At 40.1% G+C, this 27,097-nt stretch overlaps 1 protein-coding gene across 5 annotated transcripts in view; it reads left to right on the top strand.

The window, feature by feature from the left end:
• The first annotated feature begins 2,735 nt into the window (after positions 1-2,735).
• Positions 2,736-27,097, top strand: part of GREB1 (growth regulating estrogen receptor binding 1) — a 119,526-nt gene continuing 95,164 nt past the window's right edge. For 3 of the 5 annotated variants that reach the window (XM_045008412.1, XM_045008408.1, XM_045008413.1), the window contains exons 1-2: positions 2,736-2,948; positions 24,399-24,689. The gene's annotated coding sequence lies outside the window, so the exon portion shown is untranslated. Of the gene's footprint in view, positions 2,949-24,398; positions 24,690-27,097 lie in introns of those variants that run through there. The other 2 variants (XM_045008409.1, XM_045008411.1) reach the window with 2 other exon arrangements.

The following is a 27,097-nucleotide window of genomic DNA, read 5'->3' as shown; positions in this document are numbered from 1 at the left end:
AGCATGCAGAGACTCCCTGCCCGCCCCCCCCCCAAGAGCCACAAGGATGTGCCGGCTGCTTCCAGGAGGGATGTGCCTGCTGCTTCTGGGAGTGACGCCGGGCCAGGGTAGACAGGGAGCCTGCCTTAGCCATGCTGCACTGCCGGACTTTTAGTACCTATAATCTCCTGGTTTGGCTTCAGTAATCTCAGGGAGATAGGGCCTGATTCCAGGAGACTCCGAGCAAAACTAGGAGGGTTGGCAACCTTAAGCTGGAGAGTAGTGACTGGTGGCTGAGAGCACAGCTCTGAAGGCAGAGCCGCCATCAGCAGCAGTGCAGAAGTAAGGATGACATGGTGTGGTATTCCCACCCTTATTTCTGCACTGCTGCCTGCAGAGCTGGACCCTCAGTCAGCAGCTGCCACTCTCCTGCTGCCCAGCTTTGAAGGCAGCGGCGCAGAAGTAAGGGTTGCATGGTATGGTATTGCTAATCTTCTGTGCAGCGCCTTCAGAGCTGGGCGCCTGGCCAACAGCTGCTGCTCTCCAGCCACCCAACTCTGAAGGCAGCACAGAAGTAAGGGTGGCAATACCACAGTCCCTCTAAAATAATCTTGTGACCCCCCCTGCAAAGCATACAAAAGACCAGATTTCAAAGTGGGACACCAAATTTCACAGTCTGTGATGCATTTTTCATGGCTGTGAATTTTGTAGGGCCCTACATATTCAGAATCTATGTTTTCATTTAAAAATAAAACTAAGTTTCTAGTCTTCATAGCTGCCCAAATAACGTTCCATAAATGAAGTGAGTGTATAACCAATGCAATGCTGTATTTCTGAGTCTGCAGCTAGCCTGGAAATATAACTCTCCCCCCACCCCATTAATCTCATTGTGGAACTAGCGCTGAAGCCTAATGATGACTAAATATCACCATTAACCATTTCACTGCTGCTCACTTCAGCAGATGGAATGAGGAAGAAGTGGGGAGTGAAGCTCCTGAGGAGAATTGCGGTTGGAAAGGAAATGTAGAAGGATGAGACACACAAAGAGAAAGGAGGATGGTGAATGGGGAGACAGAGAGCAAAACTTGTGGTGGACCTTTAGGGCCTATGTACACTGCAGCTGGGAGGTTTGATTCCTAGCTCAGGGAGACAGATTAGCGCTAGCTCATCTTGAGCTAGCACACTAATAATAGCAGTGTGGACATTGTTGAATGGGCGGAGGCGCAGGCTAGCCTCCTGAACTCGGACCTAGGGGGTCAGGCAGCCTTGGACTTGCTTGGCTAGCACAAGCTGCTACCCCATTGCAGCAATATCTACACTGCTATTTTTAGTGAGCTAACTCAAGCTGAGTAGCATGCGTCTGTCTACCCAGGCTGGGAGTCACACCTCCCAAATGCAGTGCAGACATACTCCAAGGGACCAGTTTCCCATTTCAGAAAGCTGAATGCATCAATAAAGTACTGAACAAATAATAAATAGGAACGACTAAAAGTTCAGGAGCTGCATAAAGGCCACATTTCACCCTTGATGTCTATTCAAACTTCTTATTACTAGGGGGAGTTTTGCTGTGCATTGAGAGCGGCTCCTAGGTTTATACTGCAGCCCACAGGTCATTAAAAAGGAATTTGGCCCTTTTTGTAAAATGCGTTTGATACTACAGTACTAAGGCAATGTTACCTGTTAAATTGGCTATTTATTAGTAAATAGTTTTTCTTTTTCTTTGTTTCAATAAATGGAGACATTTTCTTAGGGTCATTTGTCTGACCTTGCACCTAGAGCATTGAATATTAATAATTGAAACATTGGTCCCTATATAAACAAATATCATATTATCCAGTGATATTTGATCAACAGCTCCACCACACAAGTGTGTGTATTATATATATATATATATATATATATACACACACACACATGAATCATTTCACCCACCACTGAGATATAGCCACTGCTGGAGTGAAGCATAGCAGCTGCTTAATACCACATAGCAACATTATTGTGTGCCTCGGAGATCTCCTAAGATGATGATGACCCCTTAAATAGGATGTATCCAAACAGAATTATGATTAAAGTTTATAAAAAGACTTTGTGAAGGTTAAAAACATATCACTTAGGAGGAAATTCTTTATAATTTAATAGAGAATAAGCTTTCTATAGGAATTTTAAACTAACGTATAAAATTATATTACAGGGATATGGTTCTAAATTCTCTAGGATGGTTTAGTCCTTGTGGTGACCTTTTTCTGACTGTGTATCTGGAGAGCCCTTACCCATTTATCTTTGTGATTCAATTTTCTTTGTGACTCAATATCATGTCCTATTATTATTGTCTCCTGTTTTTGTTCAATCTCATTTATGTGGACAAATTTGTGGAGGACACCACACTAGGAGGAGTGCTAACATTTTGGAGAACGGGATTAGAATTCAAAATGACTGTGGCAAATTGGAGAATTTGAATTCAGCAAGATGAAATTCTCCAAAGACAAGTGCATAGTACTCCATTTAGGAAGGAATAATAAAGGGCACAACTGCTAAATGGGGAATAACTGGTAGTACTGCTGAAAATGATCTGGGAGTTATAGTGGTTCACAAATAGAATGAGTCAACAATGTGATGCAGTTGCAAAAAAGGCTAATGTTATTCTGGCATGTATTAACAGCAGTGTTATATGTAAGACGTGGGAGGTGAATGTTCCATTCTACTCAGCACTGGTGAGGTGTCAGTTGGAATACTGTGTCCAGTTCTGGGCATCACACTTTAAGAAAGATGTGGACAAATTCGAGAGAGTCCAGAGAACACCAACAAAAATGATAAAATGCTTAGAAAATCTGACATCCGAGGAAAGGTTTAAAAACTGTTTGTTTAGTATTAAGAAATGAAGATTGGGGAGGGGCTGACCACAGTCTTAAAATATGTGAAGAGCTGTTATAAAGAGGATGGTGATCAATTGTTCTCCATCTCCCCTGAAGGTAGGACAAGAAGTAATGGGCTTAAACTGCAGCAGGGGAGATTTAGGTTAGCCCCCATCTACACTGGCAAGTTTCTGCGCAGTAAAGCGACTTTCTGTGCTGTAATTCCTGAGGTGTACACACTGCCAAGCCACTTAGTGTGCCGAAAGTGTGCAGTTGTAGCACTTTAAAAAAACCACCCCAACGAGAGGCATACAGCTTTCTGTGCTGGGGCTACAGCACTGTGGTGTCAGTATAGACACTGTGGTCGATTACAGCACGACTGGCCTCCAGGAGGTGTCCCACAATGCCTGTTCAAACTGATGACCAGAGAGATGAGAACTTTACTGCCTTGCCCTCGGGTGACCAACTGTCAGCCCCACCCATCCCATAAATTCCTTTGGAATTTTGAAAGTTAAGTAAAAATAAATAATAATTGGAGATATACCAATCTCCTAGAACTGGAAGGGACCTTGAAAGGTCATCAAGTCCAGCCCCCTGCCTTCACTAGCAGGACCAAGTACTGATTTTGCCCCAGATCCCTAAGTGGCCCCCTCAAGGATTGAACTCACAACCCTGGGTTTAGCAGGCCAATGCTCAAACCACTGAGCTATCCCTCCCCTCTTTCTGTTTACTCAGTGCTGCGTGCAGTGGCCTCAGCGCATCTTTCCAGGTGGCCATGCCATCACCACGCACCAGATGATTCCTCGCTTGGAGCAATGCCGAGCTGCTGGACCGCATCAGCATTTGGGGAGAGGAGGCTGTCCAGTCCCAGCCGTGCTCCAGCCATAGGAATTATGATACCTATGGACAGATTTCACGGTGCATGACAGAAAGGGGCCATGACCGGGACACATTGCAGTGCAGGGTCAAAGTGAAGAAGCTGCAGAATGCCTACCACAAGATGCAGGAGGTAAACCACCCCTCCCATGCTGCGCCCACGAAAGAGAAAGAGATACTCTGTGGGATAGCTGCCGAAAGTGCACTGCTCCAAATACTGCTGCAAGTGTCGCAAGTGTGAACATGGTATTGCGCAGGCATCTGACAGAGTGAACAACACACAACAGCGGTTTCCCTTCAGTGCTCTCTGTGCGGCACTGTAACTGCTGGCTCTGTAACTCTGCCAGTGTAGACATGCCCTTAGATATTAGAAAAACCTTTCTAACTATAAAGATGATTAAGAACTGGAAAAGGCTTCCAAGGGATGTTGTGGAGCCCCCGTCACTGAAGGTTTTTAAGAACAGATTAGACAAACACTATCAGGGACAGTCTAGGTTTACTTGGTCCTACCTCAGAATGGGGTGTGTATGTGGACTAGATGACCTGGTAGGTCTGTTCCAGCCCTGCATTTCTGAGGCTATATGCTGTAGCTGTATATTCCAATGAAAGTCACACAAACATTGTGTGTTGCACCCCAAGACAGGAAACAAGACTTGTTGACTCAGGAGATGTGGGTTCTATTGCCAGTTCTGCCACAGGCCTGCTGGGTGACCTTGGGCTAGTCACTACAACTCCCTGTGCTGCAGTTTCACTATCTGTAAAAATGTGGATAATGAGATACTGACCTGCTTTGTAAAGTGCTTTGAGATCTACTGATGAAAATTGCTATTTAAGAACCAGGTATTACGATTTTATTATTTACCATCTTCCATTTCCTCATCACTCACGACAGTGTGACAATCCTATGGCACTTTTCTGGGCAAAAGTTAAGGATGTTAGCGCTGGTGTTTTTGCTAAACTTCATGTGGGATATTACATTCTACCTTTGCAAAATTCTTCCAGTAGCTTTAATTGGATTGGCATCTGCCCTGTTCCACCCTCCCTTAGGTAATGGCCAAAGGGATTTCTACTGTATGTTTGCAAACAGTGAGGGAGACTTTGATTGGAAGCCAGGCCCCTGCTCTCCCACCTCACATTTGCAGTAGCAGTCACAGGGGCTTCCATCCCACCTAAAGAAGCAGGGGCAGCAGAATGGGGTCATCTTCTCTCATTAGGAATAGCAGCAGAGGTTTCCTCTTCACGCTAGAGAGATGGGGTATCAGTAGGGAGCCCCCCCTAGTACTAACTCCAGCATCCAGGGTATGTTTGTTTGAGTAAGGGGGGGGGGGATGCACTGTGCTCATCTGCTACTGCCACAAAAACTCCTCTGCTGAGGTCATTGGAGGGCCTTCTGGAGCAGTGGATCTTGGAATTGACATCCATCTAAATTGGATAGGGCAGTTCACCCTTCTCAGGCTAAAACAACAGCTCTATCTGAAGGCTCAGGCAGATGTCTCTGTATTGGTTAAGTGCAGGCCACATTTTCAGGCTCTTTGCAACCACAACAGCCAGAGATTTCTTCTCTATGTAATCACATGACTCCAGGGTCTGGGATCCTAGGCAGGGCTTTTTTGTTCCTATGTCTTAATCTGATCCTTCACTAGATAGATCTCTCCACCTATGTACTATTCTCTGCACACTCTAGTTCACTAGTTCAAAGCATCACTTTTCCTCCTCAGTGTTACTGAAATTGATTTCCCTTTCTATCTGCTTCTTGCTGTTGTGACATTTTGCCCCAGTCTCTTTTAGCATATGGAAGGGTCAGTCATAGCACCACTGCCCCTAAATATATTCCAATCTTGTTGTTTCTTCACTTGTTGCAACATTGAAGTGATGGCTCTGGAAGAGGGCTGAAAACATAGAATGCAGATGTCCTTTCACTAACTATAGTGGGCTCTGTCTGAACACAGTGGTCTAGATCCTCATTCAATTTCTGTACCTTTTGTGTTGCCTGAGTTTAAGGAGAGGAAATTCACAAGTGGGGTAAAACTACCACAGCCAGCTCCTAGCCTAACTGTCCCCTTCCTCCTGCCATAGTGGATGTGATGGGGTCAGCTGTGATCTGCTCCCCCTCGACAATTCTCAGCTGATTTATGGTCCCTTGAATTAGGACCATAGCCAGCTGTCACAAGTAGATAGCATCCAAGGCGGGGGCAGCTTAAGAATCAAGGAGCTGTAACCAGCTCCTTGGCAGCTGCCCTCTTTGTCCTGCGCTGAGTGGATCTTGGCACGGGAGAGATTCTGGCCCTCAGTTTCAGACATTGCTCTCCTTGAAAGGAAGTAAGCTGGGTACTTTTTGATGCCAAGGTTTACCTCATACTTTGTTGTGGCCAAAGATAATGTGGGCCTAAATAGGATATAGACAGAGACCAGCTCTAGTGATTATGCCTCACTACTGTACTCTTAAATAGACTTTGCTACATAGCAGAACTTTTTCTAGAGAATAATCATGTACGGTGGTGTAGCTATATGATGCATGTAATCCACACATCTTGGGCACACTTAAGGCATTTTATCCGTGTCCTTCCAAAATGAAGCTTTAATTAGGAGTTGTTTCTTGAAGGCCATCAGTAGTAGTATTTCATATTTGTATAGCAGGTTTCATGTCCAAAGCCTTTTCAAGCACTTAGCCAAAACCATTTCTGTGTGACTTCAATGGAGTTTGCAACAGCCTAGGTAAATAACTATCACTACCTATATTTTACATTAGGAGATGCTAAGGAGGACAGATGTAGTTACAGAAGGTAAATCACTTTCAGAGCTGGAATTAGAATTCCATATTTCCCTCTTCCCAATCTTGTGCTTAACCTCTGGACACACAGCTCTGTTTTTAACATTACACCATAGAGTTGGAAAATTTCCCCCGAAAGGTTCTGTGCAAGATAATGTGTAGCAAAAACCTAGGATAATCCTTTATAAATCTTTTAGTGATACAGAATAAGTGACTTGTGTATTAGATTGGGGGTACTTCAGGTATAGCATGCACATTTGCATGATAAATAAATGTTGGCAGATGTGGGATAGTCACCCCTTTTCAGAAAAGGATTTTGCTCCTGTTAAAAAGCTGATTCCTCTTGTTATTACTGTTCCTAACATGGGAGTCATACAAGATGTGCAGCTGTGGTATCCAGCTGCAGCATGCTGTACTGTACAGCTGTCTTTTCAGAATGCTGTTCCATTCTTTCATCTGATTGCAAGAGCTATGCTCTTCTTCTTAAAAATCTTCCTTCTTGTTCCTACGAGACAGTTTTCCTGTAATGAGGACATACTGCTGAGTGTTAAAAATGTAATAGCATGAAAACTTGCCTAGCTTAGTACAAAAACATCAGAAAAAACTAAGCCACTGAGTGTAATAATGGAATTAAAAAATCACATTGTAAATAATGAGATATTGTGCCACATCCTCATCTGGTGTAAAATATCATCCATTGCCCATAGTGTATTTTTAATTATGGTATATTAGATCTGAAAGAGCCCTACCATTGTAAGCCCATCATCAAAGTAATACATTTATCATTTTCTTTTTTATTTTTGAGCTGAATTTCTTATGTTTGGTGTATGCCCAAATGTGGTTATTTTTAAAAAAATCTGTTCAGATTGTTTCAGTTATCTGAGCAACAGAAGATGTCTATTCTGCTTTTAAAAATAGCTGTCTGGACTTTTTTGTGCGCATGATTTCAAAATTTCACATGGTACATGTACTTAATTTGCAGAGACCAATGCTTGCTATGTTTAGTAAAAACTTCATTAAGGAATAATAATTCACTTAGAGGCAATTTGAAGTTACACACTTTGTGAGTGTGCCATTTTTCTTAATAAAATAGGAGCCTGATCCTGCAGCTTCTCAGTGACTTGAGTAGCTCAACTAAAGAAACTGAAGTCAGTGTATACTTTCAGAAGTAGTTTAAAAATAGGTCAAGACTAACCATTTGGGCTTTGCTGGAGTTGTTTTGCTTGATCTGGATCTTGCACTGGACTGTCTTCTGCTCAGTCTACTCTGTCCCTTCTCATAATAATGTCTGAATAACTGATCATTAAGTTCCACAGTTGTTTCTATTTTTTCCCGGTATGTGACAATATAAACAATAATCCCAAATACTCTAAAACTTTTGTTTAATGTAGCTGATTGAATGTTGCTGTGGGGCATTAGCCTTTTCATTGCCTGATCTTTTGCATGTTTGGATTGCCAAACATAGCAGTCCTTCAAAGCATACATTTTGTTATGGTGAGGCTGCTTTCCACAGTGCTCCTACTTGTGGTTAAACCAGCCCCACTATGGCAAATCTACTGCTACACCATGAAAACAATAGCCCTCAACAAGCCATTATTCCCTCAGCCCCAGACTTGCTTCCCCCACTCCAGCTACCCATCGTTCTGGTTTAAAGTCATATGCACCCTTGATTGGCTTCCCTCTTGGGAATCTGTGGTATCCACTGGGGCCTTGTCTACATAAAAGCTTGTACCAGCTTAACTAAATGTGTGTTTTTTCAAACCAATTGAGTCAAAGTGGTCCAAATTCAGGTGTAGATATTTTTATTTTGGATCAGGTTGTTACTATTAATCATTTGTATTACTGTAGCTCATAGGAGCCCTAGTCAAATGTGACATATTTTGATTTAGATGTACCTTTTTTAAGGATTAAGCTAAATTGAAATAAGCCGCTCTTCAAATAGATTCCAAGGCCAGAAGGGAACGTTATGATCATCTAGTCTGACTGCCTGTATAATGCAGGCTAGAGAACTTTTCTTAAATAATTCCTAGAGCAGATCATTTAGAAAAACACCCTTTCTTGATCTAAAACTTGTCAGTGATAGAGAATTCATCATTAACTTTGGGAAATTGTTTCAATGGTTAATTACACTCATTGTTTAAAATGTATGTGTTATTTCCAGTGTGAATTTGTCTAACTTCAACTTCCAGCCATTGGATTTTGTTATACCTTTCTTTGATAGATTGAAGAGCCCATTATTAAATATTTGTTCCCTTTGTAGATAGTTATAGACTGTGACCAGGACACCCCTTAACCTTCTCTTTGTTAAGCAAAATTGATTGAGTTCTTCAAGTCTACTGCTGTAAGGCATGTTTTCTAATCCTTTAATCATTTTTGTGACTCTTCTCCGAACTCTCTCCAATCCATCAACATCCTTCTTAAATTGTGGTCACCAGAACTGGACACAGTATTCCAGCAATGGTTGAATGAGTGCGAGATATAGAGGTAAAATAACCTGTGTGCTCCTACTTGAAATTCCCCTGTTTATGCAATGGAATTTTCTCATTTTCTTCAAACCAGAAGAAGAGCAAAGTGCTACACTTAGGAAGGAATAATCAATTGCACAGATACAAAATGGGAAATGACTGCCCAGGAAAGAGTACTGCAGAAAAGGATCTGGGGGTTATAGTGGATTGCAAACTAAATATGAGTCAACAATGTAATACTGTTGCAAAAAAAGTGAACATCATTCTAAGATGTTTTAGCAGGAGTGTTGTAAGCAGGACATGAGAAGTAATTCTCCCACTCTGCTCAGCACTGATAAGTCCTCAGCTGGTGTACTGTTTTTAGTTCTGGGCACCACACTTCAGGAAAGATGTGGACAAACTGGGGAAAATCCAGAGGAGAGCAACGAAAAAGATTAAGTCTAGAAAACATGACCCAATGAGAAAAGATTGGGAAAAAATGGGTTTGTTTAGTCTGGAGAAGAGACTACTGAGGTGGACATAACAGTCTGCTAGTATGTAAAAGTTTGTTATAAAGAGGAGTGTGCTAAATTGTTCTTCTTATCCACTGAGGATAGGACAAGAAATAATGGGCTTAAATTGCAGCAAGGGAAACTTAGGTTTGACATTAGGAAAAATTTCCTAACTGTAATTGTAGTTAAGCACAAACAAACTGGGGAGTTTGTGGCATCTATGTCATTGGAGGATTTTAAGAACAGGTTAGACAAACACCTGCCAAGGATGGTTAGATAATACTTAGTCCTGCCTCAGTGCAGGGGACTGGATTTGATAACCTATTGAAGTCCCTTCCAGTCCTACACTTCTATGATGCTATAAGAGAGAATGTCAAATGGGGGAAAATGTCATAATAGTGAGAGTAAATGATATTTTATTTCTCGCCAGCTGTTTTCCTGCTATGAAATTGGAAAAAATATTAACACTTATTTTTTAGAGGGTCATAATTCAGGAACTTCTTGTCCAATTCACTTTTAACTCTTCATAATAATTTTACATTGATCTCAGACCTATCCTACCAATTTTGTATTTGAAATCCATTTTTTGGTGAAATTGGAGATGAAGGGGTAAAATTGTGCTTATGTCATTTCATAGTATATTTTATAGTATACTACTTTTCTCGTCCATATTGACGGATGTGGCTGCCATGGTATTATAGCATCAAATTTTGGATGTGCAAAATATCGAGCTAAAAATAGACTTCACATACCACTTTGCAAAAAAACTCTGCCTCCACAGTTTGGCATCTAATCTTTGTGAAAAGTGAAATTTTGAGGATTCAAACTGCATAGAGGAAAATTACATGAAAATATTTTCACCTAGTTGGAAGTGTTTTTGCTCTGTTGAATTTTTACTTACTTGAAAAGTACAGTGAAAATAGCATGTAAGAAAACTGTTCATGTTATATATTTATTTTGTATCTGAGTCAGTTTGATTTTTAGAGTAGACATACAGGTCAAAATGGCTGTGTTAATTGTTGCAACCTCAGGAGGAGAAAATGAGAAAAAGAATCTAAATTTTACCAATATCCATTGTTCTTCCAACTAAATGCCTTGTCTGTACATTTCAGCGTGTAATGAATACACACAGTCAGATTCTCCGGTCTAGTAAGACCATTTTATGCCATTTGTAAGCTGTGTAAATAGCAAATGGCCTTAAACCCACCAAATATTCCCCATAGAGACACCCCCACATGTAAAAGGAACAAATTTGCAGATGATACTAAACTACTCAAGATAGTTAAGACCAAAGCAGACAAAAAGATCTCACAATACTAAGTGATTGGGCAACAAAATGGCAAATGAAATTTAATGTGGATAAATGTAAAGTAATGCACATTGGAAAAAATAACCCCAATTATACATACAATATGATGGGGGCTAATTTAGCTACAACGAGTCAGGAAAAAGATCTTGGAGTCATCGTGGATAGTTCTCTGAAGATGTCCATGCAGTGTGCAGAGGCGGTCAAAAAAGCAAACAGGATGTTAGGAATCATTAAAAAGGGGATAGAGAATAAGACTGAGAATATATTATTGCCCTTATATAAATCCATGGTACGCCCACATCTTGAATACTGTGTACAGATGTGGTCTCCTCACCTCAAAAAAGATATTCTAGCACTAGAAAAGGTTCAGAAAAGAGCAACTAAAATGATTAGGGGTTTAGAGAGGGTCCCATACGAGGAAAGATTAAAGAGGCTAGGACTCTTCAGCTTGGAAAAGAGAAGACTAAGGGGGGACATGATAGAGGTATATAAAATCATGAGTGATGTTGAGAAAGTGGATAAGGAAAAGTTATTTACTTATTCCCATAATACAAGAACTAGGGGTCACCAAATGAAATTAATAGGCAGCAGGTTTAAAACAAATAAAAGGAAGTTCTTCTTCACGCAGCGCACAGTCAACTTGTGGAACTCCTTACCTGAGGAGGTTGTGAAGGCTAGGACTATAACAATGTTTAAAAGGGAACTGGATAAATTCATGGTGGCTAAGTCCATAAATGGCTATTAGCCAGGATGGGTAAGGAATGGTGTCCCTAGCCTCTGTTTGTCAGAGGATGGAGATGGATGGCAGGAGAGAGATCACTTGATCATTGATTCACTCCCTCTGGGGCACCTGGCATTGGCCACTGTCGGTAGACAGATACTGGGCTAGATGGACCTTTGGTCTGACCCAGTACGGCCGTTCTTATGTTCTTTTCTTAATATTGTCACCCCAATCTTTCAACAATCATGAGTCAGGCCTCCTAAAATTGCGATAGGCTCAACAATTATGAGGTTTAAAAAATAATGAATTTGGGGTCTTTGTCATTTTTTTTACCCTTTTAGTGTTCATGTTTTCAAATTTTTCTGCACAATGACAAGGGCAAGAAACTTTCTTTTTAAATGAAAGCTGAGACACTCCCATAATCACCTGACTCCAGGAGTTGGGACTTTATGAAAAACAACAAATATAATGAAACCCATGATAAAATCATGAGAGTTGACAACACTGTGAGAATCTCTGCTGGCATAGTTGTTTCCTATGCCATCTGCTCATACCCTACCCTGTTGGAAAGGCAGGGGTGGGGGAGTTGAGCTTAGGTAGGAATGATCCTTTGCCAGAGCTAGCAGGCTCCTCCTGCCCTAACTTACTCCAGATCCAGGCATCCCTGAACCAGGTCACAACTGGCTCCCTACAGTTACCTCTCTCCACTGCATCTGAACCAATGTGTAAGGGTGGAGTAAGAGGTCATATTACCCTCTGCAAATAAATATTTGGTCTTCCCTGATCTTGAAGGAAATCATCTAAAAAGAGAAATCCCATTGCTTACTTTAGGGCCTGATTCTGAGAGGTGCTGTTGTGCTGAGTGTTTGCAACTCCCATTGAAAGCATAAGAATGGCCACACTGAGTCAGACCAATGCTCCATCTATCCCAATGTCCTGTCTTCCAACTGTGGCCAGTGCCAGATGCTTTAAAGGGAATGAACAGCACAGGGCAATTTATCGAGTGATCCATTCCCTGTCATCCAGTCCCAGTTTCTGGCAGTCAGAGGCTTAGAGACACCCAGAGCATAAGGATATGTCCCTGACCATCTTGGCCTATAGCCACTGAGGTACCTATCCTCCATGAGCTTATCTAATTCTTTTATTAACCTAATTATTCTGTTGGCCTTCACAACGTCCGCTGGCAGTGACTTATACAACTGGAGTTATGATTGTTTAGTACCTCTTTTTTTTTAAAAGAGTATTTCAAGCTAAATTCTTCTGGCTGATGCTTACCACTGTGTGGAAGGAGGGTCAGATTTTTTTTCCCACCTTCCTCTGCAGAATTGGTTGCAGGTTTCTTGCTAGCTTCATCTGGTATATCTCATGAAATCAATTTCCCGCCATTGCAGGGGTCTCAGGCTTTGATGCACCTTGGTCCCTCTTATTCTCTGCCTGTGACACAATAGTTTAGTCTCTGGAGGACTGTAATACTGTAGTCTAATCCAGATTATTGGGTTCACTGCATATATTAATTGGATGGGGTTTAGTGGCTTGTGATATGTAGGAGGTGACACTAGACAATCTGGTGGTCCCTTTTGACCTTAAACTTGATGGCTGTATGACAACGCAGGAACTGTAAAGAGAGTAGGAACAGAGAAAAGAGGGAGAGTCTAAAACCAGGTAATTGGGATCCAAGCTGAGAGAAACTGGGAGGTTTACAGAGCTCTCAGTTTCTGAGGATGAATCAGCATGGGTCTAGGTAATGTCTATCCTACAAGAAGTACAGTGGTACAGCTGCAGCGCTACAGTTGCACCAGTGTAGTGTAGATGCGTCTTATATCGATGAATGGAAAACCCCTTCCATCGCAGTGTAGTGTAGATGCGTCTTATATCTATGAATGGTAAACCCCCTCCATTGATATCAGAAGCATTTACACTACACTGGTGCAGCTGTAGCGCTGCAGTTGTGCCACTGTAGTGCTTGTAGGGTAGACATAACCGTAGTAAATCAGGCCTTAAGTGGCTTCCCAGTGCTCTTGCATTAGACCTCTGACCAGCTGATCAGACAGAACCATTTTAACTGGACACAAATGTCAAAACAAAACATTGAATCAAAAGTTAGTAACATGGTACCTGATGAGTTAAAAAAATTATTTTAAGGGGATGAAAAGTCAACAATAAAAGAGTAGGAAAAAATGGGAAACTAAAATATATTTAGATCCCAATCACACAATGAATTCTCTGAGCAGAGGATCCCTATGAGATAAACCCCATGTGGCAGCTTGGGTCTATCTGTGTGGATCCTCTTGCAGGATCAAGGTCTTGGCCTGCGAGAAAATATTCCCCTAAAACATTGTAAAGGACATCTGAGTTCACATAATACACTGGTGTGTGTAATGGTCATGGATAGTGCATTGATGGTTAAACACATTCTAGAATGCTTTGGCCATTTGTAATGCAGTTGTAAAAAGTAGACAAAAACATTTAAAGGAGCAGGCACTTTTGCTTTTAATTTTCTAAAGGACAAAATAATGTCAAGCTACCAGTTATTTCTTTCTTTGTCAAACAGCAGGAGCGTGTTTTTTTCTGGAGATTTTTGATGGAAGAGAGGTGGCATTTCATGCCATTAAACTTTTTTCCACCCCGTGCCCTTTGGCTTCTTTCTGTAGCTTTTCACATACAATGGAGCTCTTTAATGAATCATGATTCAGAATCCAGGCAGCTGGGGTTTGAAACTTTGACCTGGCAGTTTCCTGACGCACCACATATTCTGCTTTGAAAACCCTACCTCTTGAGAACCCCTGTCTTACAGGATGCAGCACAGGCCCTTCAAAAGAAGTATTCACATTCTTTTTCCTATTGGGGAATTTGTGGAGACAGCATAACCCAGGGGCAGACAGGAAGTGTAACAATTCAGAGCAATGCTTCCTCCCCAAACCCAGTCATTGCACAAAGACTCCTTCCCTACAAGAGTTTTGAGCATCCTTTCTGAGCAGCCTCCTGCTGGTTTAGGGCCTGATCCAACCTCTGTTGAAGTCAACGGAAGTTAGATTGGGTCTGTACTAGTGAGAGATCATTAATGGAATTCAGACTTGGATACCTGCATGATAGAGCTTTGACTGCAGGTAGATTCTTTGAAAGGGTGATACAAGAAATTCTCTTGAGCATGGTGAGTTTCAGCCCCAAGCAAGTTTATTTTTCCCTTCTTCTTTTTATTTTAGGCAAGCTGTAGATTTATAAATAACCCTCTGAACAAATTGTTTTAAATGTGAAGAACAGAGACTCAGTAGAGCTACAGTGAAATAAAATAGGCACTACCCTAGCTAATTTTATTATCATGTGCTTTAAGATGGACCAATTCTCTTAGGGAAATAGCTTCCCAATAGCATCATAAATCGGTATTTAGTAGGCTCCAGTGCCAGCTTCTAGAGCTAAAGTTGAGCTAAAATAAAATACAGACATCAGAAGGCTGGAGGCAGTAGAGATGAGTTCTTCTCAAGTTGGCAGATAAAAAGTAGTATGATTTTAAGACAAATGAAGTTAGAAAGAGAGAAGGATGTGAAATCGGCATACTGGATTGTCTGTGATAGAAAAGATTACGATGATGGGGACACTGTAGAAGACAGCTGATAGGATGAAAAAGAAAAAATAATGCATGCACAACCAAGGTCAGTCAGACCTAGAGGCTGATTACCGACTAAATGGTGGCACATTGTATATGGGGACTTGATCAGGCTGGTTTTAATGGAGGAACAAGCCATGGCCGAGAATGAATGGTGATGCTGTACTGCTCCCTGTGTCCGCAAAAATGCTTTGAGATGAGAAGAAGAAAATAAAAAGCAAACAAATTGGGTTTGTGCATCGTTGATTCCTTTGCTATACAAAGAAGGCATAACTTTTAAAGTTTGTTTTTTCCTGTTTGAACAATGTTAGGTTTGATGTTCCTTGTTTTTTTTCTGGAAAACTGGTTGGAAGTCTCAGATGTGTACTCTGAGCTATTTTTAGCCCATATGTGAAAGGGAGTAAGTGGGGGAATCGTTCAGAAAAATTGAGCATTTTGAGTGAAATGGAAGTGAACAAAAGCAAACTGTTTAAAAAAATCTGAATAAAAAACAACTTCCTCTTTCACTTAATCAACTTCCATTGCATGAGATCTCTGATGTTATAATCCCACTAGCGCTGCGGTCATCCATAGAGTCTTCCAGGAAAAACAGGCTGGATGAGACCTACATTTCTATTGCAGACAACAAGGAGGAACCTTCCTCCCCCACATCCCTTCTATGACTTTAAAAATCAAAGAGAAGAAAGAAAGGACACATCTCCCTTCGTCCTTTTTTTAAAATTATTATTAAGGAAAAAAGAGAGAGACTTTAAAAGTCTCTCCATTAAGGATCACCAGGCTGTGAGCCCTTTACTCTCACTGAGTAGTCCTTACTTCAGGAATGGCCTTGTTGACTTAAATGAGGCCACTTAAGGAGTAAGATACTATTCTGTCTGTGTGCGTGCAAAATCGGGCCCTTAAATCTGGTTGCAATTCATTTTCCATTTTTACTCCCTTGTGTTCATGCCCTTCCAGCTTTCCAAAGCATTCACCTGGAGCACTGAAATCTGCCATGTTTGGTTTGAATTTATAAATTGTACAGTTTTTAAAATGGGATAACTTTTAAAAACAAAATTCTTCTTGTGTGGGCTTCCTGAATCCTGTGTCCCTCCCCTCCCCCTTAGCCCTCCACATGCCAGTGGAGCAGCCTCAGTTCTGCCTTCCTTGCACGGAGAGGAGGATTTGTCATTTAATCCTTTGAGTGATGCACAATGGCACTGATATTTTCAAGGGTCCACTGTTATTCTATCTACCTGCTTCAATTGTTTATCTATAACCCTGCCCTGTGCTCATAACTATAAACCATGACTGCCTCCATATTGGTCTGTTCATTTTTATTCTGACAAAGCTTTTCTGTTTTTGTTTTTGATGATATGGTTCCAGTACTGTAAACACTTACACATGGGATTACTCACATATCTAAGCATTTGCAGGATCAAGGCCTATACTTGCGTCAGCATGGGGAACTCCAACTGATAACTAAGAATTTAGGCAGACTAGAAGAATGATTGCCCATTATGTAGCAGCTCTGAAGGGGATTGTAGAGGAGATTCTTTTCTTAAATGTTTATTATGCATATATTATACTTTAACTGAAAAGTATTATGTAAATGTTATTTTAATTAATGAAAATAGGTATGAATGCCAGCCAAAAAATGAAGTAATTCATAAAAGGTTTGGCATCATCAAGAGGTTTGACCCAAAGCCCATTGAGATCAAGGGGAAGGCTCCCACTGACTTCAGTAGGTTTTGGATCTGACCATTAGTAACTATGTGTATTGCAAATTAATTAGGAAATGGTAAATGGCAGGAGAACAGGAAGCTGATTTCAATCAACTTTGTTGCTTGTGGAATATACCTTGTGAAAGCCTTTTGGCTGAAACATTGTTATTTTGTGAACACAGCCACATTTAATAAATATATGTTTAATTCTCCTTAATGGCTTCATCTGTATTTGGAGCTCACTGTAATTTAGGAACTGTGGGTGAAATTCATTGAGGTTGATGGGAGTGTTGGCAATATATTTAAATGGGGCCAAGATTTCACCCTGTGTCAACTGGAAATGTAATGGTGTTGCCCAGCTACTGCAGTTTGTGGATAGAGATGAATGAAGATTTTCTGTCAGATTTTTTTTTTTAGTGGCCCTATATTTGTTGTTTTCAAATAGGGCATGGGAAAGTTAGTATTTTTTCAACAAAACTACAGTCATTTCAATTAAATTGGCATTTAAAATAAATATTTAACATAAAATTTACACAGAGGAAAGATGGTTCAGTGGTTAGTGTGTTAGCCTGGGAGTTGGGAGATCTGCGTTTCATTCTCTACTTTGCCAGAGACTTCCTGTGTGACACTGGGCAAATCACTTAGCCTCTTTGTGCCAACATTCCCCATCTGTAAAATGGGAGTAGCAGCTCTTCCCTACCTCACAAATGTGTTGTCAGGATCAACACATTAAAAACTGTGAGATGCTCAGATACTGTGGTAAGTGGGCCACGTCAGTACCTCAGATTAGGGTGGAAGATGTTTAAATTTTTGGCACCCAATTTGAGATACATTAAAGAGGCCTGGTGGAGTGTCTCAGTTTCAGTACCCAAAATCACTAGTTATTTTAAAAAGTTAAGCACTTAAAATTTTGAATATAATTGACCAAATATCAGAAAATTAATTGAAGAAAAATGTGATTTAAACAAGATAAATTAAAGAGATTACAAAAGTATGTTCAGGTGTGAAAGAAACTCCTATCTGTTAAAAAAGAGGAAAGTTGTTTTAATACCCTAAATCAATTTGGATTAGAATCTGTCAAATTTATGCCTCCGCTCATTAGCTGAGCTTCTTGGTGCATGAAAAAGAAGCCTCAGTTTCCCATCACTAGGAATGGAGAGACATTTCCTCACTTCATAGGAGTGTTGTGAGGATAAATACATTAAAGATTGTGAAGTGCTCAGTTATTACAGTAATAGGGACCTTGCAAGTACTTATAATAAATAATAGTAGGATGTTAGCGACACTATAGTTAGTAAGAACATAAGAATGGCCATACTATGTCAGACCAATGCTCTAGCTAGCCCAGTATCTTGTCGTCTGACAATGGCTGGTGCCAAATGCTTCAGAGGGAATGAACAGAACAGGGCAATTTATCAAGTGATCCACACCCTGTCATCCTGTCCCAGTTTCTGGCAGTCAGAGGCTTAGGGACAACCAGAGCATGGGTTGCATCCCTGATCATTGCAGCTAATAGCCATTGATGGAGCTATCCTCCATGAACGTATCTAATTCTTTTGTGAACCAATTATACTTTTGGCCTTCACAACATCTCCTGGCAATGAGTTCCTCAGGCTGGCTGGCTGTCACGTGACGAAGTACTTCCTTTTGTTTGTTTTAAACCTGCTGCCTATTAATTTCATTGGGTGAGCCCTGGTTTGTGTGTTATGTGAAGGGGTAAATAACACTTCCATTATTTGCTTTTTCCATACCATTCATGATTTTATAGACCTCTATCATAGCCTTAGTCGTGTCTTCTCTAAGCTGAATAGTCCCAGGCTTTTTAATCTCTCTTCCCGTGGAAGCTGTTCCATACTCTTAATCATTTCTGCTGCCCTTCTCTGTTCTTTTTTTTCAAATTCTAATATATGAGAGAGAGAGAGATGGGGAAGCAGTATTCCAGGTGTGGGCATACACTGGATTTATATAGTGGCATTATATTTACTGTCTTATTATCTATCCCTTTCCTAATGGTTCCTAACATTTATGGTTAAAGTTGAATCTAGCTTACTGCCTAACAGTTGGTTTTTGCTTAAATAGATATTACTAAAATAAACTGGAGGTTCCCATTTTTGCAGGGAATAACACAGAAGAGAGACAAAGGAAATTCACTTTCCAGAAAACTTGGTGGGACAAAGTCAGAACCATTAACTGCTATAAGAATATTAATAATTCCACAGGCCTTTTTTTTTTAATGTGCTATTTGGGCATTTACATTAGATTTCATTTCTGTATTTATTTGCCTGTGCACAGTATGAGTGAAAAACCTTTGATTTTGTTTTTGTTTAATTATTTAGAGCAGGGGTTCTCAAACTTCATTGTGCCATGACCCCCTTCTGACAAAAATTGCTACATGACCCCAGGAGTGGGGACCGAAGCCTGAGCCTGCCCAGACCCCGGGCAGGGGGACCAAAGCTGAAGCCCCAAGGGCTACAGCTTCAGCCCCAGGCCCCAGCAAGTCAAACCCCGGCCCTGGCGACCCCATTAAAACAGTGTCGTGACCCACTTTAGGGGCCCGGCCCACAGTTTGAGAACTGCCGATTTAGAGTATTCACAGAAGTCACTACCCACATGTAATATAGGTAGTGAAAAAGTGATCGTTACTGTCTCAAGAGTGTCCCAATACTGTACTGGGAAAGTGAGCTTTTTTTCCCCCTTGGCATAGTTGAACCAGTTATAAAACAATGTGTCTGATTAATAATGCATTCTATTGAAAAGGAATGGGCGGTTTGCTTAAGTATGATTCATCATTGTCTGGTACAATAATTATAAGTCTTTTGGTTGCTTTTAGGTCAGAATGACCCTGTTTATTATAATTTTTTCAATGTTGGAGTCCTATGCAGTGGGTGTTTAAAGAGTTTTGCAACAGATACCAGTTTATTGGCTTCACTGGTTTTTAGTAAGTATGTAACAGCCCATATTTTCTTTCTGGTATCCTTTTTCATGTGGCACTGGAATGCCAAATTGCTTTATAAAACTTTATATTTTTATTTTTTGTTACAAATATCTATGATAAGAGATTTCACAATATTTTAATAAAGTCCTTCTTACTTTTCAGTAGTCTGGAGAAACAGAGTACTTGCATCGTGCATCTGTCCTGACACACAAAGATTGGGGTGCAACTAACACTGTCATAGAATCATAGAACTTAAGATCAGAAGGGACCATTATGATCATCTAGTCTGACCTCCCGCAAGATGCAGGCCACAAAAGCTGACCCACCCACTCCTGAAATAATTCTCTCCCTTGACTCAGCTGTTGAAGTCCCCAAATCCTGATTTAAAGACTTCAAGTAGCAGATAATCCTCCAGCAAGCGACCCCTGCCCCATGCAGCGGAGGAAGGCGAAAAACCTCCAGGGCCACTGCCAATCTGCCCTGGAGGAGAATTCCTTCCCGACCCCAAATATGGCGATCAGGTGGTTTAAATACAGAAAAGTAATATACTATTACTGTGAGAATGTACTATGTGGTTTTATAATATACTTTCAGAGGATGGGTCTCCAATCGCTTTACAAATAGTGATTCACAACATCCATATGAGGTCACTAAGTTTTTTTTATTCCCATTTTGCAGAAACTACTGATCAAAGAAGTTGAATAACTATCCCAAGGTCACACAGGAATTCAGTGGCCCAGCTGGGACTAGAACTCCTGACTCCTGGGCCTGTACTCTAACTATTAGGCAACCCTCCTCCCACACAAAATTAGTGTTCATCCATAACCTAATTAGAGATTTAGATTTGATAGATTCAATCCCCTATTTTCTATGCCCTCCATTATCATAGTGTCTGAAGCATGACATGATCTTTAACATAGTTATTTTCACAGCACCCCTGTGAGGTAGGGAAGTACAATTTCCCCCATTTTACAGCTGGGTAACTGGAGCTTTTGTATGGTTGGATAGAACGGATACCTCCATTTTTACACACACACACACACACACACACACACACACACACACACACACACACACACACACACACACACACACACACACACACACACACACACACACACACACACACACACACTTACTTTAAAGGGAGAAAAATGATGATACAATGTGAAAGCAATTTGTCCTATATGCTAAAGTAGAATAAAATTAAAGCCTGTACAATATTTTGATCCCAGTATAGGCTGTGGGCAGTATTGTGTATATAGTGTAACCAAGCAGCAACTTTAAAATATAGATATCACATTATCCTTTATGTGTGAAAGTCAGCTATCTACCTAGGAATATACTTTGGCTCCAAAACAACATATTGTATAGCAAATTATCCTGGCAACAAGTACCAATAATTATAAGTAGCTGGAAGGTAATAGCTATATTATAACAGGAGAGTATTATCTCTTTTACTTGGATGGTATCTTTGGTTGTGTTGTTGAATTATAGGAGTAGTTACAAATAGGAGAGCCATGTTATAAAGCTTAAATGGAGAATCTCGCTGGACATTATGGGGTGGTTTTGAAATTTCTAAAAATAAAGGTGGGGCTTTTGATTAGAACTTGGCTTCTAAGGGACAGAAAACACATCAGATATTACTAACTTGCAAAAAGCTCTTCTGAAGGTGTAAATGGAGTCCATTATCAAGTACCATTTTTTGTGGGGGTCAGGACATACAGATACAATGGGTTGATCTGATTGTGCTTCTATTGGTATCAGGAAGTTTTCACGTCAGAAATGGCTAGTAAAACCACTGTATATTTGTCTTCATGAATATGATGCTCATATCCAAGGACTTGCTGGTGCAGGGACTCACCTTGTGCAGACTCAAAATGCAAGTGAAACACAATAAACGTTAAAGGGAAAAACAGTGCTGAGGTGCTTAAGAAATTTCAGCTGTTAAAAAGAGGCAGCTCCAATAGCAAGCTGTGTTATGATAACCTAAATCTGTTTAGACTAGAAGCTATGGCATTTATTCCTCCTCTTGCTACTTGAGGTTCTTGGTGTATGAAAGAGAAGAATCCCAGAAGAGGTGACGTGACTAAAACAGAGGAAACTTAAGAACAAGCTGAATTTTTGCAGGCATAGTAGAGGTCATATGCTGTTCTTGATTATATCCATTTAACCTATTGACTTGACTTAACTGAGGTTTCATGGCCATAAAATTTGGCCTTAAGATCTTGATTTTTTGCTTAACTTTAACAAAGCCTTCAGTTTTATGGCCCAAAACAATTTCAAGCACATTTTATGTATGGTAGAACCTCTATTTTTATGAACTAATTGGGGATTGAGGAGTTCATAAAATCAAAAGGTTCATAAAAATGAATGTCTCAAAATTACAGTAGGTTCAAAGCATAAACGAGTCTGGTGCACTGCATCACTTTCTTTTTGTCCTTCAAACCACTGCAAAGCAACTTCTAATGCATTGAAGGCACTGGATTGTGAGGGAATACTGACTTGTTCTTCATCAACATCATCTCGTTATGTGATTTTTTTTTTGCTCCTCCCTTTCTCCCTAATCATCCTGTTGGGGAAAAATGGTTTGCATAATTGGTCATTCATAAGGTTGGTGTTCATAAAATTTGAGGTTCCACTGTAAGTTAGATATCTAAATATCTGATTTGTAGGTGAAATTGAATACTTGAACATCTAAGTAACTGTGTGTAACGATTTCAAGAGACGTTATCAGGGTCAAAGTTAAGGGCGTTATTGTGCCTTTTAGGCACTGATCTGCATCAGAGTAGCAGAAACTCTGGGGCAAGGCACTATGCCTTCTGGAGATGCCTAGTACAGAAAGAACAAGTACCCTCTGCTACACCTCTTTTGGAAGAAGTCTGATGGGGATCAGTTCAAGGAAGGCAATTATCTCATGGAAAATGCCTGATTGTGCTCCATGTAACCACACCAATCTGGCCCCACCATTTTAAAGTACAGATTTCCTCACTTGTGTTACTGTTAGCAGTTTAGATTATTAGAAGTGAATATTTCAAACTGAATTTTCTCTTTGGTACTTATGCTGTTTGTTTACTTTTTTGGATTTCTGTCAACTTAGACAACCAACATAGGCTGTTCTGTGTCATCAGCTTACCTTTATCTTTTCAGTTTCACTTTTATATTCTTATACTTTAGCACAGTGCAGGTGATTGGGCCTAAAATTTAGGTTTTGCATGTATATTTTAATCCCTTTTGGACCTAAGCAGCTAGTCAAAGTTTGCAGCCCTGGGGATGTTTCTGGTGGGAATAGGAATTGATGATGGAGTTTACAAGGAATGTATCAAGTCCTGCTTCTCTGAATACAGAGGGAACCAATGGCAAAAGGAGTAGTCTCTTAGCTTACAGGCCCAAGCTCCTTCAGCCACCACCTCCAACCCAGAACCTCTCTAGGTTTCTCTCAGGCTCACACCATGCTTACAAGCTTCTGCTTTGCTTTTTCAGGCAATCTGTCTGTGGTTCTGTCTTCTGCCTTCACCCACTTCCACATCCCCTTACTCAAAACAATGCCCATACAGTCCAAAGCTCCTGGGCAGGTGCACATAACCCTTTTGTCTTAGGTGAGAGCTTGTGATTAACTTATTCTTACAGTTCATCTCCATCAATATCAAGGTTTTGACTCAACCCGTAACAAGGTTTCCACTAGCTCATAATGGTATTTTACAAATATTAAGTACAACAGAAAAGATGTTCCATTTTTTAAAAAACTCCGGGGGAAATCTCTCTATTTTTTCCACACAACATATGTATGTACCTCCTAAAGATTCACTTGTGGTCTTTACTTTCCAAATATTGCAGTAGTGCGTTTGTGTATGAGAACTTGAATGTGAAGCTGAATAGAAATGGACTATAAACAAAAATGACACCATCTAATCTGTTAACATTGTTCAGTGTAGCAGAAATGCAAAAAATAAAGTTTGCAGAGTCATAATTCATGTAAGCATGTACTAAGTCCTATTGACTTCGGTTAGTGTCACTGTTTTCAATGGGACTTAAACATGAATAAAATTAAGCATATGCTTAAGTACTTCATTAAACTGGAGCCATTGGGGAAATAAAATTAGATTTTTTTTAAAAACAGTTTCAGTTTTGATAATCTCTGGTGATATGTTACAAATAATGTAAGTCAATATTTTAGAAATATGATTATCACCCTGACAAGTTGTTCCTTTACATGTAATACAATGGTCCCTTTAAATGTAATACTGTAGCTGCTTCTTTGCGCATCCAGCAATATGCTGAACATAAAAGGTTTTCCATATACCTATGTACTATTTAATTTCCTACCCATTTTATTTAGAAGACACACAGACAATGTAGCAACATATTTAACTTTCATTCTCCTGTTAATCTTTCCTTCTGTTAACATAATAGAGTCTTGTACAAACAGAAATCTTTTGTTCTCTTCAAGTGTTTTTCTATCTGCATAATGCAAAAGGAAGTTCCTGTTTCTTTAAAAAAAAATCTGTTGATGTTAATATTGCTTTAGGCCGACAGATTGATATGTACCTGGCTGGGAGCAACATGACCTAGCAAAACACTTGAGTGTTAATAAGACATAAAGTCATACCATTTATCATGTAGCACAGAGGGCATACAAATTATAGAACAGCTTGATAGGTTGTATGAGAGTCTGATTATTTTGTTTTTGTCGTAGCTACAGAGCAGATAGCTTTGAAACCTTCCTGTGTTCTACTGGGACAGAAGAATGTTCATGTCATGACGACCTGACTGAATGTTCAGTTGCGCACTGCACTGACTCAGAAGCCTTAAGTGCTCCTAACCTATACTCCAAAGCAGCAGATTCTCCTAAATCAAAGGAAAGAAAACTCCATGAAGAAAGTTACTAGCAGGTATCACAGGTGTAAATCCTCTGGGATTGCGATCAAAATGTGAAACTTTGGGATTAACTCACTGGGTGTAATCAGGAAGAATAACTTTCTTTAAGGTACAGTGTATTTTCCTTTGTGCAAACTTATTTATTTTTATCTGTATCAGTAATATTTTCAAGATGAGAATTTTGTGATGCTAAAGGGATTCCATCAAAATATAAATTTTACCGCTATTAATATTATTATTCACACCTCTGCTTCATTTTATGTTACAAATAGCATTTTAAAATGCTGTAATTGAAAGAGTTTAAAAATTGTCAGTGTCTCAGGTTTTTTTTGTTTTTGTTTTTTAACTTTATTTGTCTGTACTGTGTGTATCCTTTGTGTTATCAGTCAGTTCTCCTGTTGGGTGAGTGGCTCTTTCCCACAGAAACAAGGGAGACATTTAAATAAAGTAGAAAATGATTATTTTAAATCTATAAAAGCTGCATTTAAAACAGGGAACTTGGACAAATGGTTTCAAAACTACTTTCAACTTGTTTGTGAAAAGGCTGAGATTTCATCTTAGTGGTGTCCCTTTAACCAAAGATGCATTGTTCTAAACACTGTGATTACATGTTTTTTCTGATGTAGTACAGTTTTAAAGTAAATTATAAATAGAAATTATTTCCCTTATTTAAATGGTGACTGGATGGTGGTGGATTTTATCTCACAATGAAATAGTATCTAGAGCTATTACTATTTGTTGTAACTCTTCAGCAGCTTCATCACAAACAGGATCCAAGATATTTTAGACTCCCTTCTGCTCCAACTTTTAACATGTATTTAGTCTTCTCCATGTAGGACTGTATAAAAGTGTGGGTCAGATTGAGGAAATCTCTGAGGCTGTCCACATGGAGTTCTTCTAGTATTCTACTGGGGGAACAGAATTTGACCTCCTCTCTGGAATAAACTACTGCCCTCAAATCTGGTGGATCCTGTAGGACCCATGGAAACTGAGGGACAACCGCAGAGATCCTCTGCCTCCACACTGGCTTTGGACCTTGGAAGGACTCTCACAATCCAGTCCCTGTCAGAATGGTTCTGTGGAAGGTGGTACTGGGGTGTGTAGGCAGCACTCTGCAGGAAAGATAATATATCCCAGGCTGTGTTACCTTTTCCTAAGAATCTCCATGGGGCTGGATGGGGGACAATGTGCACCCCAAGTTTGCCCACTTCTCTGTGGCCTGCCTGGTCACCAGTGCCTCCTCAGACCTTTGAAGTATCTCTGTGAAGCCCAGAATAGGTGTGTTTGGGGCAGTACCTAGAGGCAGCTGAACCCCTCTTTTGTCCAGGAGCAAGACGATCTATGCACATAGGGTCCACTATGAATTTGGAGCTGGGAGAGGGCCAATATTATCATGGGAACATTTTCCACTCATCTCCTACCTGCTACTTCAGCCATCCGCTCCTAGCCCTGGTTTGCTCCTTCCTGCTGCTCAACAAACTTAATGTGTTTTATACATGTAATTCTTTTAAAGGGAGTTTGAAAGTGGTGTCTGAAAGAGCTGCTTTAATCAAAAGCCAGAAGCTGATCAAAGCAACACTTAAAAGTCGAACTAGGGTCAGAGCAGAGCTGCTTGACTGGCAATAGGATCATGGATCTAGGTTGGGAGAGGAGTAAAGCATGTCAATTGAACTACAGTCAAAACTGCTGATTAGTGATTTTTTTTCTCTCCAGAGTAACACCTGCAAAGTTTATGAGATCCCGCAGGAAAATCAAATCTGCATTAGAATACATTGTTTCCTGCAGGGAGGAATGTCAAAGCATCTACAGGATGCAATGCTATTGCCTAAACGTATTTATTGCCACATCATATATTAGGCTTAGTCTGCAGTATTATCGCAATGCCGGACTATCATCCAGCTCTACATATGCTTTTCAAGAAGTGGGTCCTAGACCTGCTGGTGGGCTAGCAAGGGATTAAAGAATGAAATGTATGGTTGGCTATACATTCCTAGACAAAAACCAACCGAACAAAAAAACCCCTTAAACCAGAGTTAGGGCTGAGAATAGCTTTCCAATGAAGACTAACAATGTTGTCAGAAGGTTATAGTTAAGAAACAAACAGAAACTAAATACCCAAACATCAATAAATGTTCAGTTAAGGATCTCCTAAAATCTTTTTACTGGCCTAGATCTTCTTCCTCCAGTCTATACCTCCCCTAAAATTAAGCAACACCTTAATTAAAGAGTCTTGTAACTGCTGTGAGAACCACTGTCAAGACTCACGTAATTCAGACTTAGTTTATGAGCTTCCCCCTTCTGTGATATGTAAAATGTGGGATTTAGAGAGGTTATCAGCATGATTTTTCTGGAGATTAAAAATTCCACAAATTCAGCAGAATTTACAACTTTTCCCAGACATCTAAAATGAATTATAACCCCCTACCCCGACAGAGTTCCCAGTGTGCATTTTTGAATAACTCTTATATTTAGAAAGTAAACTTTGTGAAAGTAGTTTAATATATGAGATCTCAATAA

Source organism: Mauremys mutica, chromosome 3 (assembly GCF_020497125.1).
Source record: "Mauremys mutica isolate MM-2020 ecotype Southern chromosome 3, ASM2049712v1, whole genome shotgun sequence".
Taxonomy (NCBI): Eukaryota; Metazoa; Chordata; order Testudines; family Geoemydidae; genus Mauremys; species Mauremys mutica.
Note: the sequence above shows the minus strand (reverse complement) of the source record. Positions and strands in the feature narration are given on the sequence as shown.